The sequence below is a fragment of the Thermobia domestica genome, chromosome 3 (assembly GCF_964235325.1).
Source record: "Thermobia domestica chromosome 3, izTheDome1.hap1.1, whole genome shotgun sequence".
NCBI lineage: Eukaryota > Metazoa > Arthropoda > Insecta > Zygentoma > Lepismatidae > Thermobia > Thermobia domestica.
In genome coordinates, this window is record NC_137456.1 from 72,358,017 (window position 1) to 72,377,674 (window position 19,658).

General features: G+C 36.9%; 1 non-coding gene across 1 annotated transcript; it reads right to left on the minus strand.

The window, feature by feature from the left end:
• Positions 1 to 13,272: 13,272 nt before the first annotated feature.
• TRNAR-UCG (transfer RNA arginine (anticodon UCG)) lies at positions 13,273 to 13,345 on the minus strand. The gene has a single exon. It is a non-coding gene; the product is annotated as a tRNA-Arg (tRNA).
• Between the last annotated feature and the right edge of the window lie 6,313 nt (positions 13,346 to 19,658).

Below are 19,658 nucleotides of genomic sequence, written 5' to 3' on the forward strand. Positions count from 1 at the left end.
GACATTCAAAGCGTTCAACAGTTCAAATGGGCCAGTTTAAAGTGATCGTAACGTCTTTTGTATAATTCTGTGAAGTTCACACCATAATGGAAAAAGTAATAGACCGCGTAAAGTGGAAGTTATCAAAACACTTCTGGCGGAAGAAAGATATACACAACGACAAAGTGCTAGTAGAGTTGGGATAGGACAAAAATCTGTGAGTAGAACCTCTGTTGCAGTGAGCAAGAAACAAATGTATCATCAAAATAGAGTTGGGAAGTGTGGGAGAAAATCAAAGCCATCGCTAAGAGATATCAGAAAACTAAAAAGATTGTCTCTGGGAAACAGAAACGCAACTCTAGAGACTTAAGCATAAAAATGGCTGAGTATGGTGCAGATATTTTTTCTGAAAGTGTTCGAAGGATTCTTTGTGCTGAGGTAATAAAAGCACGCAGGCCAAGAAAGAAAGCAAAAGTTATTCCAATCATAACAAAAAGCGTCTCGAATAGGCATGAAGCCTAGCACATTGGAATGCTGATGGAGAATAGTGTGTTTCAGTGATTAATCATGTGACTTGGTGTCTGATGAATGTTCACAATATGTGTGACGTCAACCTGAGGAGGAATTCAAGTTGGAATGTCTGCAACAAACCGTGAAGCAACCTACTTCAGTCATGATCTGGAATGTGATGTATGTATGTATGTATATAGTAGAGGGAACAATGAAGCACGACCAATATCTATATCTACAAGTTCTTCAAGAAGAACTGCTTCCCCAGATTGCAGTCTGGTTTGATGACGCACACTTCATCTTCATGCATAATGGAGTCCAATACCACCGGGCCAAAGCTGTGGCAAAATTCTTTGAGGACAAAGAAATTAGTGTTCTTCCGTGGCCGGGCAATAGTCCTGATATGAATCCGATTGAAAACGTTTGGAGCTTCATGAAGGAAAAGCTAAAGAAGAAGCACATTACAACCAAACATCAATTGATCGAGATGATAAACAATCTGCGGTATTATCATGCTGAATTGAAGGCAATGCCACAGAGGAAAAAATAAGGGATGTGTGAGAAATAATTTCTTTTTAAGTATTCCATTTCATTTTTTGTTTCCAATTTGGATATACACACTGTACAGTAATTATACTTGAATGTCACGTATGCATTTGTATTATTGATATTGAAAAGCATGTTCCACAGCCACTAGAAATTAGGACAGAATTACGAAGCAGTAATTTTGACTAAGTTCGAATGTGTTTTCTCACGTATTAATTATAGTGTAAGAACAATAAAATATTCAGAATTTGAATGTTGAACTTAATAATTTGAACACGTCTGTAAGTTGCATGGGATGGGGTATAATTTGGAAAGGTGATTGAAGTATTTTCTTAATATTTATTTTTAAGATGGTCATATGAATGATGGGAAACAAAGGTATTGCAAAGTGGATTGTTATCCTTGAAACAAACGAACTGTCGCGGGATGCTACGCGATTTATGGATGGAAAGGCACCATGTCATAAGGACAAAGCTGAAAATCCACTAGAAGAGGCAAAATGTTGATTCAAAGTCCGCCGTATCTACTGCAATCTCTTGACATGAATCCTATAGAAAATGTTTGCAATCCCTACAACTAACGCAATCACTACATCTGCAAACTAGTTACTTGAGATATACTGAAAGAAATTGTTATCACCTGACACAGGATGTGATCGATAATCATTGTCAACCTATTGCTGGATGAAGACCTCCAACTCTTCTTCTCAACTATATATATTGGGCAATCGTTTTCCACGCTATTTCAAAGTGTCTCTTGATTTTGTTACACTACACTGTTGAAGACGTTTCCTAAATGCCTTCTTGTCTCCCGGTATCTATCAAGAATTGCTTTCATTTACCGATTATCATTTCTCCTTACAATGTGTTTGACTTATTGCCGCTTCAATGCTTTCCTTTTCATGATAATATCCGTCAGTTTTGTGCTTTTGTCATCCTTCTGTCACAACATTCAGCTTTACTTTAGACTTTAACATATTTATATATTGCTGGCATAGCGCAGGTGGGATTTCTTCTTACTTCTTTCACTTTCTTCACCACTATTTTGCCTCGTTCCCTTGCAGTATTGGGCTCATATTCATGTAGACCCAACGTACATACAATCCAATCTTCCACTAGAACAATAGTAGCCTAGCAACCTTCAATGCACTTCCAATAGGTTTTATTACCAAATAACTCTATTAATACGATATATAGTATACACTATTCATAGCACATTAACTTCCAACCGTGTATACTCTGCAGGCAAATCACAGCTATGTTTAACTAGAACAATCTCATAAAGAAAATGAAATCAAATGAAATCTTTGACCTTTACGTCCCATGGTTATGCCGGTTAGGCTAAAGGAGACGGTGATGACGAGTGATGAATTAAATGGTGGCATGAAGAAAGTGGGAGGAAACAGGAGAACCCCGAGAAAACCCACGCACACTGTGTTTGTCCACCACAAAGTTCACTTGGCGGGGGCTGGGATAAAACCCGGGACCCCAAGCACCAGAGGTGAACGCTCTACCACTGAGCCACCGCGGCCCCTTCAATCTCATAAAGAGTATCTGCTACTTTTATATACAAGCAACACAATTCATTAAAAGTATATATTTCTATCCTGTTTCTGATTGGCTCTTATCAGCTAATCACCTTTTTCAGCATACCCAAAACAAACCAAAAGTGAACTAAATTCATTGTATCGCCTTCCCTCCTTGTGCTTTCTTGTTGTGCAGTGCTTATTAGGCCTATATATTTGTATTGTAGTGGACAGAGATTGTCAATATTGACTGAAATATCTGGTTAAAATACTAGCACAGGAATTTCCTCTTTAGTGCAAAATTCCATCCTTGCATCTTACCGCCATATTAGGTAAGATGGGAATTCCCATCTCACCTAGAATGGCGGATATTCTTATCTTGGAGACATCAGTAGCTGGTAAATCATTAGGCAAGATGGAATGGAATCAACGGTCAGTGATCGGTAGTTGCACCCATTGAAAACTTTTTTCAGGATCACAATACCTACAACATATCAAGGTTTCAAGTAATTCCACCGAAATCCAGAATACCGTTACCTTCTACTGTTTTCAAAAAAGCGACCTCGTAGTGGTCAAATGGTCAGTGATCGTTTGTTGCGCCCATTAAGACTTCTCAGGATCACAATACAGGTATCTACAACATATCACGATTTCATGCAATTCCACAGAAATCCAACCATAAGGATTGTGTGAAGTCATTTAACTGTAAAAGCAGGTGGCAATAAAAACGAATCGAGGAAAAATAATTGTATTTACTTATTTACTTTAAAAATAAATATTAATCATTTATGAAGACACGTATAATTTTCATTTATAATGATTGAGATATTGCATGTGATAACAGTTGATCGATGTAAGGTCGCATGAAACTCTGCCATATGCAAAGGAATATAAATACTGCATTACTTTCCAGGAACAATGATTAAATATTCTCTTTTTTCCTAAAAGACTTGTGGTCACATACGAGAAGAATGGAAAATAATACAGCTCTTTTCTGTTTTTAATTACAAGTTTCCAGTGTTTACAGCCTTTTAGAGAAGAAAAAACCTGTATGCATATCAGCTAATCAAATATTTGTTTGATCTAGTTATTGTTCATCATGTCGCCAGAACTTGTCTTTCGCGTATTATTAATTGCTGTAAAAATGATGAACTGAAAAGGATGTTTTTGTTCGAGAGAAAATGACGTTTATAATTAAACGTGATATGTGAAATGTGTTTCATCTAATCTTCATTATTTCTTGGTAATTACAGAGGCTTATAAGGTTAAATATAGACGACTTTGAAGTGTTCACTCACCTATGACAATCCACTCTTCTACCGTTTGTGCTCTGTGACGACAGCCACTCTTAACAATTGCCTGACAGCGCACTTTCCACTGGAGAAGACATTTTTACAGGCAGTGGTGACTTCAGATTTCCCTCAGGGATTACTTTTAATTCACAGGGGTGAAAACTGATAGGGAAGCGAAGCATAATGCGGAACGGTTAAGATTTTCTACTTTTTTTCTGGAAGACCGTAAACCACGAACGAAAGATTTATATGTTAAATGAAAGATTGGTATATTGTGTTTCAAACTGATACAGAATAGGCCTACTATGTGATTATTATCGTAAACAGTAGAGAATGCAAGCCAAGTTAAAAAGTATATATAAAACTTCGGATTTATTCCACTAGCGTGGGGAGTCTGAACGACTACTTATAGAACGAAATACACATAAAATTAATATTACAACTTACTTAATCCTATCCTACCTAACAAAAAGTGAAAAATAAGTTACACAAGTGAATACATTTGATTATGCACTTCTAACGTTTGTGGGAGCTCATTTCGCAACCATCTTAACTAACTGTAGGCTTAGTCCACGACGGTGGACTTTTTATATTTTTAACGGCAGAGACTACGAGTGTATTTTTTCCCCGAGCTTTCTGGACCGAAAACACTACACTGCTATCAGCATGGCATCACATCATATTTCTACAGTACTGAATCCAATTCTCCCTGAAAGAAGCCGAAATACTTTTCGTTATAGAAATTCCAGAAGACTTGATTCATTTTGGAGTCATTAATTCACACATCACAAAAACTACATTAATATTTGAACTTTATCCCCTTGTTCTCCTAAGTTTTCTCTATCCTCAGAAAGGCCTGTATCCCGCATCGCACATCCCTACTCGAATTATTTTCCACTTCCCACTTGGAAAAAAGAAAAACAGTGTTAAACTGATGTTACAAATTATTAGGCTATTAGGCTATCGAAATGATAGTAGTGCTATATAGCTACAAGTAATCACTCACTATTATGACAGACAGTCCCCTGAATTTTCCATGCAATTTCTTGATATCATCACACTTCAGTGTCTTACACGAAGAAACAACTGAGCACGGAAGTTTGCTGGAAATTAGTGTGTTCGGCATTCCTTGCCATTTAGTATTACCCCTCGCCTCCTACATACAAAGATATTGAACACGATCGAAGGTAGGCTTTTGGGTGTGGAAGTTTGAGACCCAGGGAGGAACATTACCCAGGTCACCCCTAAAATAATCACTGTTTGGAAGTGAACAAAGTTAATAATTCTACTCCTGTTGGATATCTTTCCAGAGTCCGGTAACTGTGCTCACTTTATAAAAAGAGTGATGTTTCAATGAAAAAGTACAAGTACTCTATTGGGCTGGCATTGGATTCTCCGACGCCATCGATGTCTTAATTCTATCAGCTTCATTGCGGACCGTTTTGGATGTGTCTTAGTCAGTAATAATCAGTCAGGAACGGTCGCACTGTATACTGCCGCACTATAACATTCACAGAGAACGTCGAACAGCAAATATATGTTAGTGATACTATTTAACATGCTGGAACAACTGAAGTGTGTGTCGGAAACAAGCTTTCTCCCAGAAAATTTTCTCACAAGTCAGAAGGTAGGCGCAAAATCTAACAAGGTGGCTTCACACTATTTGAAAAATATGCCCTGCACAAGAATAACATAAAATTGAAAGGAATCCGTATTTTCCATATGGAAAAATGACTTACGTTAAATTTCTTAAATATGTGATATTTCTAATCTTCGTATCTTTCTATGGGCACAATAACCGGAAAAAACCTAATAAAGATCTTAAATAGAGTTTTCTACCAACCAACCTTTATGATTATAATACGTTCTACCTTCTGTAAGCTCATACTGACAATATCTCATGTGTCTATTTGACATTGCCAGAAATATTCAGTATTAAATTTGATCACCCAAACGGCTATACAGGCGCACAGTGTTCCGACACTGCGCATGAGGCCAGAAAACAACTTCTATGGTAATACATCCATAAATACCAGTCCGAGGTCCTCCAGAGAAACAGGTGGTGGATTTCGGGTTAAATTTGATCTCCAAGGACGCTCCAGATATGTTCAATTACATTAAGACAAGGAAATCGTGGTGGCCATTTCACACGCGTGATATTCTTATGTTCTAGATATTCATAACATTTTCCTAATCTGCACTACGCATTACCGATTTTAAGGAACAAGATCGTTATGGTGGTGCCGGGTTTATGGTCTGTGATGACATCATGTTAGTGGGTACGAACACTTCTGCATATACACAGTGATGGATGTGATCTATAGCGGGACGTTATTCTGTAACAATATATACAATGCATGTGACTCTAGGTTTCGTCTAATTAATGATAATGCTCATCAACGGAGCGCGTAGGTAGTAGAAGAGTACCTACAACACCAGGATATCACGCATGTGGAGTGGCCAATACGCTTTCCAGTTCTTAATCCAATTGAACATACCTGAGATGCCCTTGAACGTCTTATTGCATACCCAAAACCATTACTTGGGACTCAGGAGGATCTTCAAGGGGGGTTTGTGCAGCAGTTGGGTGTATTGTAGTCGTGGTCGAAATGGAAAACGAGAGGTGCCGGTGTATTTTTGTACTTCGCTATTCACTTATCGGTCCGATAAAATGAATTTTGGCCTGAAGGTAAACAATCCAATTTTGTCGATCATATAATAATAATAATGTAATAGAGCGGTGGATTCTAATTCGGAAGATCTACGATAGAAAATGGTTCTGATGCACCAAGAGAACATAAAGTTCCCAGGTGTAACAGCAAACTCCTTAGAAAAAAAATGATGTCTCTCCAAATTTAATGTTCTCAAATCTTTTTTTCTGTTCCTACTTAATAATAATTTCATTTGACTTAAGTTTAGCGTCCCTTTCAGCAGCGAGGCTATATAGAAACGTGTACCTACAGTTTAATGGATGCTTCGAACTATATGAGCTCCCGCTGGGAATTGAACCGAGTCTCCCACGCCAAAGACAGAGATGATAATAATAATAATAATAATAATAATAATAATAATAATAATAATAATAATAATAATAATAATAATAATAATAATAATAATAATAATAATAATAAGTGGCTAAGTGGTTAGCGTACGCGTCTTTGGCGTGGGAGGCCCGGGTTCGATTCCCGGCGGGAGCTCATGTGGTTCGGATTCCACGTTAATCAGTAGGTCCACGTCTCATATAGCCTCGCTGCTGAACGGGACATTAAACTCAAAATCAACTCAACTCAATAATAATAATAACTACGTTTTAGTGGTGATGAAGGATTTGTTTGGCCTCATATAATGATTTCCCAAACACTAGAACTACGGACTCATTTTCAGGCTTAGATAATCTTATGGATCGATGTAAGAAGCTATTTGCACCAAGAGGAGTCACATTGGGATACATAGAAAAGGTTTTACGCCTGAGGGATTTCTTATTTTGAATAGGTCAGAGAATTGCCAATCGACAGCACATAATACATAAACGGTAAAAGGGTACGGCAAGAATACCTGAAAAGTTACAAAATAAAAATAAATAAAATCATTCAGTGGGATTCGAACCAGGAATCAGTGGGATTCGAATCGTCACAAAAAGAAACCACTTAACACGCATCTTTTTCTTTTTTAAGCTCATTCCAACAGGGATATTGTTCTCCATGGGTACCTTACATACATTTTACGTAATCCAAACACGACAAGGACACAAACACAAAAATGTAGAGGACAGTTCAAATTCCAATCATACTCTTCAGAGGGACTCGAACTCCCAGTGGATTGTGCCAGTAGCGTAACACAAAAATGTCGGGTCCCACAGGAATATTTTTGGGTCCCCCTTCCCATGCCCATTAACTTCCCACTATATTATGTCCCTGTACAAGACGATGGTTAGTAAATCCATGGAATATAATAAAAATTACAATTAAAATTATCGAAAAAGGCAAAAATTATTTTCCCTTAACTTTCGAGAGCTAAGATGATTTTTTAAACTGATGTTGCTAGAATGGATGAATTTTCACCCAGAGCATATTTTTCTTTTCTAAAGTGAATAATGTTGTTCAGGGAAAGGGATATTCCGTATTCAGCTCACTTTTTGTAGCCTATAGTTCTTGGTATTTGCTTCGCGGTGGGCCCCCAAACTCTGCGCTCCCCGCGCACTGCACGCCCTGCGAGCCCCTCAGTTACGCCACTGGATTGCGCCTCATGATCCGAAGCCGAATGCTCGAAACCACTCGGCTATTGACTCCTACAACATGGTTACCGAAACAACTAGTAAATGTTCTTCCAGTTGTATCGATAGCTAATGAAATTCTTAACAACTCTCCTTGTGTTTGTTTAACTAATTTTGTGGTTGAAAAGCGTGTGTGTGTTTTACCTACAACCAAGTTTTCTGCATTTGCCAAAAGTACTAATCTATATTATAAAAGAGAACGCACAAATCCTTTGTTAGCTCATCACGCTAATACGGCTGAACCAATTTCTTTTATTTTTGGGGGGTTATTAGGATTTGGACCCTAGATGGTTTTTATCATATCACTTTAATTTTTAATTACCAGTGTCTTGAGATAATTGACCATTCAAGTGTCCATACGTACAAATCCTTTGTTATTAGTTCATCATAGGTAAAAATAAACGTATTTATATGCAACCCGCATGACCGTGTCACTCGGCGGGTTAACATAAATGACAGGCGCTATAATGTTAACATTTACTGCAATTTGAAAGCGAAAAAGTAAAAATTATCTAAGTAACAAAGTTTATTGCGTTCCGGGGTGACCGCAGCGAAGCGGGGTGAACGCTGCTAGTTTGTTCTAAAAAAAATAGCATTACATTAAATTACAAAAGAAAAACTGACTGTGAGTAGCCTATTTCAAACAGCAAACTGTCAGTTGTGTTCGGAAGTCCTCTTACATTTTTCCTATGACTTCCTCTCCTATTATTTTGAATGCGTTGTTGCCAAACCTACAATTTTAAGGAACTTAAAAACATTTAGCCACGGAATTATATTTTGGAGAAGTGTACCGTCATCTGGAAAAAAAAAGTTTGCATATAGGCCTACTGTAACTTCCGCATTTTCAATAGTAACTAAGTTTTCTTCATATAGTATTGCTTCTTTGTGCTTTCTTTAACAAAGCAGTGTAGTAATGAATAAATTAGTTATGATTTTTTAAGAAAAAATAAAGCAAAATAAGAAAATTATTAGCAAAAAAAACTTTATTGTTATGAAGCCTTAGTCAATCAAACAATTATGTGAGGAATATTGCTGGGAAATTTGAAGGAAAATGACTCGAATGAGTGCATAGGTATTAAAAACACCCAATAAGACGTAAAGGTTAAAGAATAAAAACTACGTATTTCTGCGATGAAAAATGAAGACGAAAAAATCGTCTGGGGCCGACGACATTTCTTATTTGCTTAAAATATGTTTCGAATATTTTCTTATACCTTTGAGTAACGTATGCAATTCCTCTCTTGAAACGGAAACACCTTTGACTAATGTATGCAATTCCTCTTTTAAAACGGTGACCCACGAAATTATCGTCCTACCTCTATTCTATCTGTTTTCTCCAAAATTTTAGAAAAAAGTTATGTATAATAGATGGATACCCCATTCTGGAAAAGAATGATATCTTCATAAGTTGTCAATTCGGTTTTAGGAAGTGCAGATCAATTAACAATGCTGTAGTTGCTTTCCTTTATATACAGTGTATAAACAAGAGACAGCAGAAATGAAATATATGCAATTTTTCTGGATCTCACAAAAGCTTTTGGCCTTGTTAATCACAAAATTCTATTAAATAAATTATATAGTTATGGTATTAGGGGTCATGCTAATTTATGGTTCCAATTCTATTTAACTAACCGCATGAAATGTGTGGAAATACGAACAACCAAGTCACGTTAGGCACATTAGGCACGGTGTTCCACAAGGATCCTGTACTTTTTCCTTATATATATTAATGATCTTCCCGATTATATATTTCCCAACAAAAAGCCTCCTTTTTGCTGATGACCCAAACATTTTAGTTGAAATCCCAAATAATCCTTTCTCCGAGGAATGCATATTTAAGAACACGACAAATAAACTTACAGAATGGATAAAAGCAAACCAAATCAACTTAAATACAGCCAAAATAATAACAATAAATTTTAATGAGGGAAAACTAAACTCTCTAAATATATATATGAAAAACATATAGACGGTCAGGTATTTGACATATTTTTTAGGATTAAAAATAGACTCTACGTTTGCCTGGGATGAACATATGAATGATTTATTGAGGAAACTAAACGCAAGAGTCTACTTTATACGTAAAATTACTAAGATTCTAACTACGGAAACATTGAAAGCAACTTATTTCGGCTTCCTCAGTCACAATTCTATCGCACGGAATCATTTTCTGAGGTAATACCTGACATACGATAAAAGTATTTACAATGCAGAAGAAACTGCTACGAATAATGCTATCAGTTCCGTTTCATACACCAAGTAGACCATTGTTTCAGAAACTAAAAATATTACCATTGCCGTGTATATACATTCTCGAAATAACATCATTGATACATATGAATAAAAGAAACTTCCCACTCAATTCGGACCTACACCAATACAACACTAGACAACTATTGTGCTGCCAAAATGTCTTGAGCCGTGGGAAAAATGCGAACTAAAGCTCACACACTCACACACCCACCTGTTGAGCCAATAAGGGTTCAGCTGTTGCTAAGCGAGAGAAAAAGAGTGGAATTCCTTCAGCCGATAGCAGCGCTTGCTACAGAAGACTAGGGATCAAGTCAATGTGGCATATCTTTAGACTACTAGAACAACTAACCATACTCATATACAAAATTTCCGTTAAACAAAAATTCAAAATTCGTAACACCACAATTGCCGGATTGTCAAACAAATCCCAAACTTGCAGTTTAAAGGACTCCTCAAGTTGTAGTTCATAAAATAGTATTCTCTATAGTCTAGAGGAATGCCTTCAGTTTATATATATAGCTGCTACAATGTACAAAGCCAAAGAAATTGTGTTGCAGCTAGTGCTCTTGAGACCTGGAAAAAACGGAAAATTTTAGTTTCCTTCCGGAAAACTAAAAAGCTGGCTTTTAGCTTATTTATTATTATTATTATTATTATTATTATTATTATTATTATTATTATTATTATTATTCGTTTTTCTCCATAAATTATATTCCAGGTAGTTTTTATTACGTTTAACCAATAACTACTGTCCCCGCCAAACGTTATACCTTTCTGCATAACTATTTTAGTTTAAGCCCTTGTATCTTCATAAGACTGATTTTCTTTGAAATTTCACTTAGTGATTAGAAGTGGCTGCACACGTGAAGGAGCAGGGACATCACGTTTGAGAACAATTTTTCGAGCATCTTCTTTGGACTTTGGATTTCAGTTTACCACTTTACAAATTCTTCTTGTCCTAAAACAGTGCGAGAATGCGAATAAATTCGATTTCTTCAGAAATATTCAAATCCAAAATTGAAAAAAATAGTACGATATTAATATCGGACGAATTATAATATCTTTCGATTTTTAATATCTTTTGGTCTGCAAATCGTGGATTGTTCCGTCACGGAAAATATTATTTCACTAAAAAGAGTTCCTTATGTTTCACATGCGAAACCTCTGAGAAGAAAAGAGTGGGTAACGATTCGAATCAAAAGTTTTAAATAATATTCTCAAAAATAGCAATACGAGTGGGGACGCGAAGGGATTTTAAAGCGGTGGTTACTATCACTAACAACTAACTCCAGAAAAGCGTGTGTCGTAAATGCAATGCTGCGATAGCCACAAAACGGAGTTTTATTGTATTGCAATACACACAGAGTTCATCATCAGTCATGCTGGTGTCTACTGCATCTTGGAATCCCTACTGTATGATTGAATTTATATAGGCTATAGTTCACAACTTTAAAAAATAATGGATCTATCTATCTATCTATCTACATATATATATATATATATATATATATATATATATATATATATATATATATATATATATATATATAAATGAAAGTGACTACATTTGTAAGTTAACACGTGAACCACCCGACCGATCACGATGAAATTTTCAACATACGCGTAGATGAGTTTCGGGCCTGGGATGGATTTTATCGCTTCACTTTGAAGATGCACTTTGAAGAGAAGGGGAAGTTATGTAAAAATGATCGAAAATGACCAATATTAATGTCGAATCCATAGTTTTCGGGGTGTATGATATGAACAATGACACTTCCGATGTCATTTAAATCCAAATTTTAGTCCCCATTAGTACTCCTAAGCGGGATGGTGACGTAAAAATAATTGAAAATTACCGATTAATTGGAATCCAAACTAAAAAACCGAATAACATTGTTTTCACCAAATTTTCCATCTGATATAAATATGTTTTTTTTTTTTTTTTAACATTAGTTACAGCATACAAAAAGGTAATGCAGGCCTACTTACAAATCAGTTTACTACCATTGTTGTATGATAGTATTTATGGTACCTTGTTAAAACATTTGTTTTCAAACTGTCAAGTATAAATCGCGGTAAATTGTGTAATCTGCTGTGAAAAGAAAAAAGTATACCATAGTATTTTCCGATCGGTGTAAAAAATAGATACCATACTGTTTTTCGATTGGTATGGTAAAATAGTATTTTTCCATACTATTTTACAGTAAATTATTAATTATATGTAAACTTTGTTATTTTTAAGTGACTGAAACGAGGTAATCTTACGATGATGTTTTAAAAGTTGGTCATTTGGGGGACCAGGAAATCATTTGGGGGGATGGCCCCGATGCCCCCCCCCCTTGGCTACACCCCTGTATATATATATCAATATTAAGATTTACTTGAATGTTCTAAATATATAAAACAAAATACAATTTAAATATTTAAAAATACACTTTTAGTTTAATGTTCTTACGTATATATTTTGAATGTATAATATTTGTACGATTAATCAAAATAATGAATCTCTTGACGAAGCCATGAAGGCAGAGTTCTTAAGGCGGAAAAGGAAATAAATAAACAAAAGTTCCAATATGTAAAATTAATCAATATCTTCAGTTGAAAATACTGAAAAATACAGAAAATTGGTATTTAAAACTGCACGGGTAAACATGTGATTGTAGCGATATTGTTAGCAAAATTAGTAGGTCTAGACATGAAGTTTCTAAGAAATTTACGCAATGTTAAAGACTAAATTGGATATGCTATGCATTACAGTTATCTTTAACGTAGCCTATCTTAACTTTTTTTTTTTTTTTAGCATGATTCGCGATTTGTAACGAATGCAATTTACTATAATAATTCCTTGTAGTAATTAACTTATTAGGCCCTATCAGTTGCAAAAAAATTACTTACGACCGTGACAGGACTCGAACCTGCAATCTTCGGATTCGAAGTCCGACGCCTTATCCATTAGGCCACACGGTCTCTGCTAACTCTATACTTCTACTACGAAAATAATTCGGGGGCACAGTCTGGAAACCAATTATTCTAAGCTGGGGTTCGTTTTTTTTTTCCTTTCTTTTTAAACAGGAATACATATGCGAAAATTCAAAACAACGCTATGATTCGGGTTTCAAGTACAACTATGGATTTAATACAGGGAATATAGTAATTTGCTCAAGTACAAGCTACTTTGAAATTCATTTTATTTACAAGTGGCATTCGAAGGTTTACAAATTGAGTTAATTGCCAACAAGGGAGAACATAAGTTCGAAAATCAAATTTTGAAGTTTCCAAAATGGCGGATTCTGAAGTTATGCCCGGGCTTATATTTTTTTATTCAAATAAACATGTTCTCCATGAACATGAAGAGAAATGTCGTCAAATATGAAATTCCTACAGAGGAACTGTTAGGGACTGGACTATTGGGCCACACGGTCTCTGATAAATGTATCTTCTACTACGATTACACGATTCGTGTCCGGAAAGTGCCGTTTTGAAAAAAAAATATATTTAAAAAAATATAAACATGTGGTTAGTTCAATCCATATTTATTTTTACAAGAAAGAGCAAACCTTAAGCTATTATTCGACATAGTTCCACCAATGTAAAAAACTTGCAAAGTGAGTGACCAACTTGTTCAACAAACGAAATATCCTGCCAATGTCCGGCAAATATGCACGGAACACCATTGCAGCTCTAGTGTCGGCGGATCTACCGCAAACCACGGCGGATTGACCCCCAAAATTTCTCTTCAAGCAGCCTTTAATTATCTACTCTCAAATTTGGCAACAACGTTGAACGTATTGACTCTTAAGCGCTGAAACCTTTATACCAATACATGGCTAAAATACAAAGATTTAACACTTTTTTTTTTTTTTTTAAGAATTCCATTCCCATCCGGGGATGAGTGGGGTGTAGATTTTTTTTTCGGAAAGGAGAAAAGAAAAATTTACTAATTATACAAATCATGTGTTTCTGGAAAATTATATACTTCTTCAGCCTCTCAGAGGGTTACGCCCTCTCTTTGGCAAATGGGGTGTAGAAGTCAATACCTTCCAAGCATATCTGAAGTATCTCGTAATTGTCAGTGAGAATTGTAATTTTGGAGTTGATTGTTTGCAATGAGCAAAGCTTTAGGCAGTATATTTGACATTTTGCCAATAATAACGTAACATGTTCTGCTGTAACCGGTCACGAAAATAGTTTTGTAAGCCAACGAACTGTCTGACAATAGTTACATGAGTACAGTGCTGTCGCCTGTTCCTTTTATATCCTAGGTCAGCAGACGTTACCGAGTTCTCTTCTGTTCATATGAAAACCAGAACAAATGACTTTCACCACGCAAAGAGTGAAGAATTGTGGGTAATGCAAAGCCGATCCGTTCCCGCCACACGACCGTAAGCACGATCAGCGTATGATCCGAAGGCTACATCCGTCGCAGTACCGCGTTCGCGGGTACCCCGTCAAAAGCGTCATCTGTCCGCCAGTAGTTGCAGTTACTCAACCGACTCGATGTCCTGCCTCGTTCCCGCTCAAAATCCGCTTATATACCGCTATAGTAGCGATCGGCCCGACGATGTGCGGCGGACAATTGCTCATGGGGTGGATGAAAAAGTTCGTGAGAATAGATGGTACACAATGACAATGTTTTCAGATGAGTTTCCACAGGTTTCGAGAACTGTTTGAGATTCTTACCGACCGCTTAGGTTATCACAAACTGTTCCCGCTGGGTTCCGAAAATGCTCACAGACCTCCAGAAAACCAAATGATTTGACAGTCCTTTGAAATTCTTTATGCGTTACAGCGAGGGAAAGAGGACTTTTTGAACCGAATCATGACTGATGATGAAACGCAGGTTCGCATGTCATCCCAGAATCGAAACAACAATCAATGGAGTGACGACACACAGAATATCACATAAACCAAAATTTCAAAACGATAATGTCAGCACAACAGCTCATAAGCCATCGCCGTGGTCACCTAGAATCTCAGCCTAGACATTTATTTGAAACTGCTGTTGATGGAACGCGACCATTTCTTGTGGAATTTTCTGCGCCCAGATCTGAGTGTTGTCGTGGAAGTACATTATACCGTCCACCCGAAGGCAGCCTCATCAGAGAACAGGATAATTATAGAAATGACAATATAGTTTTAACTTCTTGGAGCAAGCAGCGACAGAATGCCTCTCGTGGGAGAAACTCAGCAGCCTGGAGACCATGCACATGTTGTAGATGATAGGGATAAAAGGTATTCTCGTGTAGAATTTGTAAGATAATACTTTGACCAATTGTACGCACACTGGCTAGCTGCCTGGAGCTCACACCGGGGCTTTCCGCAACATCTTGTAGCACACGAGCGTCCATCCACGGTGGCCGAATCGTACGTGTCCGTCCTACGTCCGCATATATAGGTGCCACAGTCCCTGTCACACGTAAATGATAATGCACTGCTGCAAATGTTCGTTGATTAGGTTGCTGTGGTCGCCGATATGTTGCCTGGTACAGTCTGTCAGCCCCCCGAGCATTTCCATTAGCATTGCCACATGCAAATAGCATATCGGCTTGTTCTTTATAAGAATAACGGACCATTCTTACACTACTTACATTACACTAACACTACGGAGCTTTATTACACACTTTAACTGAATCCTTCGCAGATCACCTACACCATCGTCGTGTTGGTTCTACCATCCCACAACACGCTCTACTACTACCGGCCATGAAGTTATTAGCTTTCGTTCGGAACATACTGCCTTCGTGAACAAGTGCCACCCTCAGGTCCTTTTCTCCACTTACACATCTGTGTACTGCAATTACTTGTTGGTACACAAATACTGTAAAGCACGACTTCTTGTCCAAAATATGTCACTCATGCGTACCAAGGTCGACCAGTAATCGGTCATTGAAACTTGTACATCCATTCGTCCTAGTGTCGCGTCTCTACACAATGCATAATTTTGGTGCACATCTTTCTGTTCCGTTCCAATTGTCAGGATTCGATTTTCAATTACAAGTTGGCACTATTCTTATTGCTCGTGCTTTGCGAACTCATTTTTTTAAACACAGTTAGCAATTGCAATATATAATGTATATTTAATGAATCAGACGCCACTGAGGAGTTTGTGCGTCAATTGGGAGATATTTGTATTCCTCTGATGACTGAAGAAGATATCGATACTGATGTAGTTGTTCAACATTCAAACATAGTCAATCAAGATTGCAAATGACCTGAAGTTATTCATTGACGCTGCTACAGAAACAAGCCGTATCTGTAAGTTATTCGCTCTGTACTTTCAGCTTGTAGAAATTATGCGTCTTTTAATTCGAAAGAACTGGAGACTTGAATCTTCATCTTCACTGCATGTGAGAAATGTTACCATAGTTTTATGCAGCTGGGCATCTTTTGTATGCCAAATACGCACATCTGTACTTACAAGAAATGTTGCGGTTAAAGGATGAAATGGATCTTCATGAGTTTCAGCTATTTACAGGAGACGGTTATTTCACTATTCCCAGAAAAGATATATTTTGGAGTGGTACATGGTCTGATATGACGATTGAGCAGGTTTTAGCGAGAGCAATGAAGAGTAGCGGTGGACTGACCCATGGGAGAGGCATGACTGAAAATATAATATCTAGGTGTGTGTCAAGTATGCCAGCAGCGTGCCACTTACGAGAATGTCTTGAAAAATTATTAAACAAAGATAGTCATGAACTTCACACTGGTCGGCATGCGGACCTGTACCAAAGCAGTCAATCGCGTGATATATTACATCTAAAGAAATTCTTGCGTTGGTTTTGCCAGCATTCTCCATTCCCTTCATATCCGGAGCTCGCGTCCCTAAGCACTGGCATGGTAGGTAATGAAATGTTCAACTGATAAATCTAAGGAAATCGGATTGGCTGCTATGGAAGGAATGTTTGGACAGACTTTTGGAAATGTAAAACTTAAAAAGATAAAGCCATCCCACTATCCGTAATGCACAATGTCGTGCGTATCCGTGATGAGCTACTGGCTGTAAACACCATACTTCAACTGAATCATATGAGTAGAAGTCCGAAAAAGAACTCCAGCAGTGTTTTGATTACGAGCTTGCACCCTATTCACTTTCTCTCTTCACAGAAATGTCCATGAGCAAGACGAAAAAGTCCGTTTTGTACGACATGTTTGAATATCTGACAAATTGTAAAACTCAAATTGAAAACACTGTGTACGTTATAGATGGAGGCTGGCTTCTACATCATGTTGTTTGGCCACAACATGGAACATACCTTGACGTGTACAACTCGTATGTGTCCTATGTACTCACAAACTCAGGAACGAAAGCAACAATTATTTTTTATGGGTATTGCACTGAAAACTTTACAAAAGCCGCTGAGCGGGAGCAACGTGGTCAAAGGTTCAATCAGCTTTGGTATTATTCACAAATGAAACCGCATTATTAACAAAAAAATGATACATTCTTATGTAATTTCAAAAATAAGGATCGTTTTGCCCGTGAGTTGATGATTCATTTGACACAAGCTGGAATTCAAAGCCAGCAAGCAAGAAGCGATGCTGATGCACTTATAGCTAAAACTGCTCTAGCCAAATCGTTAAATCCTTGTGGGCACGTCGTAGTAATTGGCGAGGATGTTGACATTTTAATAATTTTGCTTGAACAAGGTAATAATCAGTACGACATCACATTTCGAAAGCTTGGACGTGGACAAGACGTGAGTAAAGAATTTAGTGCTAACAAGTTGTAAGATACACAGACAATTATACTAACTGTTTTGATAAGTTACCATGCTTTAACTGGATGCGACACATCATGTGGTTTGTATCGACAGGGAAAGAAAAAGCCATTGCGATTACTTCAAAAACGGGAAGATTTATGCTGATCACTTGAAGTTTTAAACAATGATAATGCTAGTGTACAATCTATGAAGCTGGCACATCATTTCTACTAACACACTACGATTCACCAGCAACAGTAACCTTACTTGATGAATTCCAGTATCATTCATATATCCTTGCAGTAACTCACTCCCCATTCAGAACGAAATACAATTGGCAACAAGGCCACCCACCAGTGAAGCTGCGAAACACAATATCATCAGGTTCAATTGTTCCGTGGAAATGATTTGCGAGCGACTAAATATGGATGGACAACATTAGGAGGTATTCTTGTACCATCAAGAATGACCAAGGAATCCGCTCCGTGTAATATCCTGTAACGGTAAAAAAGGGCTGTGAAAGTATGTACGGTTGTCGGAAAGCAGGAATTGTGCGCTCTAATTTATGTAATGGTCGAAGAATTCGATGTGTGAATGCAAAACCAAATGATGAAGACCATAGAGATGAACGAGATAATGGTAACCTCATTGATTTCTAATAAAATAAGTCCGAATGGACTAGTTACAAAAATGTTCTTAAAGTGCATACTAACTTCTAATGTAAATATTAAGTTGATTTGAAGAATACTATAAGGAAAATTGCATTCTAGTTTAAACAAGACATTTAAAAAAAAATACATTCAAAGGACTATTGTAATTGAGGGTGATTTTAAGTGTGTGAATTACGATTTTCCTATGAATAGGAGACTACCAATTTCTGCTACTTTCCAATGCTGTCAATAAACAATTGTTGTGCTATATTTAACTGATGTCAAACTATGTGTCATAAAAGCTTACTCCATTGGGGAAAAACGTTGGTCATTTTAAGAGTAAATTAATAGTGATGATAGTAAAAACAATGGCTGAGTTTTGTTAACATACTATAATTGTCAGTGTTGCAAGTTTTGAAGAATTTATGCGAAAATCACATTTTGTCCCGAAATTTTGAGTTTTCCACTTCTTATACAAATTGGGCTTGATTAGTATAAGTGTTACCTCGTTCGAATTTACGTTTCTTAAGATTTCGAATGATATATAACTCTTTGTCCTATGTGATAAAAGAAGGTGACTAGAACCGTGAAAGTGTATGTCACCTTATGCACTTTTGTACAAAGAGGTCAGAAAGTAACATTAGTTGTATTTTTTCTCGGCTTGTATTGTACCGATTTGTGTCATTGTTGGCTATGATTGAGATAAATATTAAGGACATCTGTTGGAGTTGTTTCGTTGGTGTGCAATAACTGTCAGTGTTGCAAACTTCTCATGATTTCTGAAAATATATCTTTTTTAAATAAAAAACTGTTTTCTTCTTCCTCTTCTTCTAGAAATTTAGCATGATGGGTATATATGTAATTTACTTAGATTGTCTGTCTTTCAAGCTTTCCAACCATATATGATTCATGGCTTTGTGATAATTA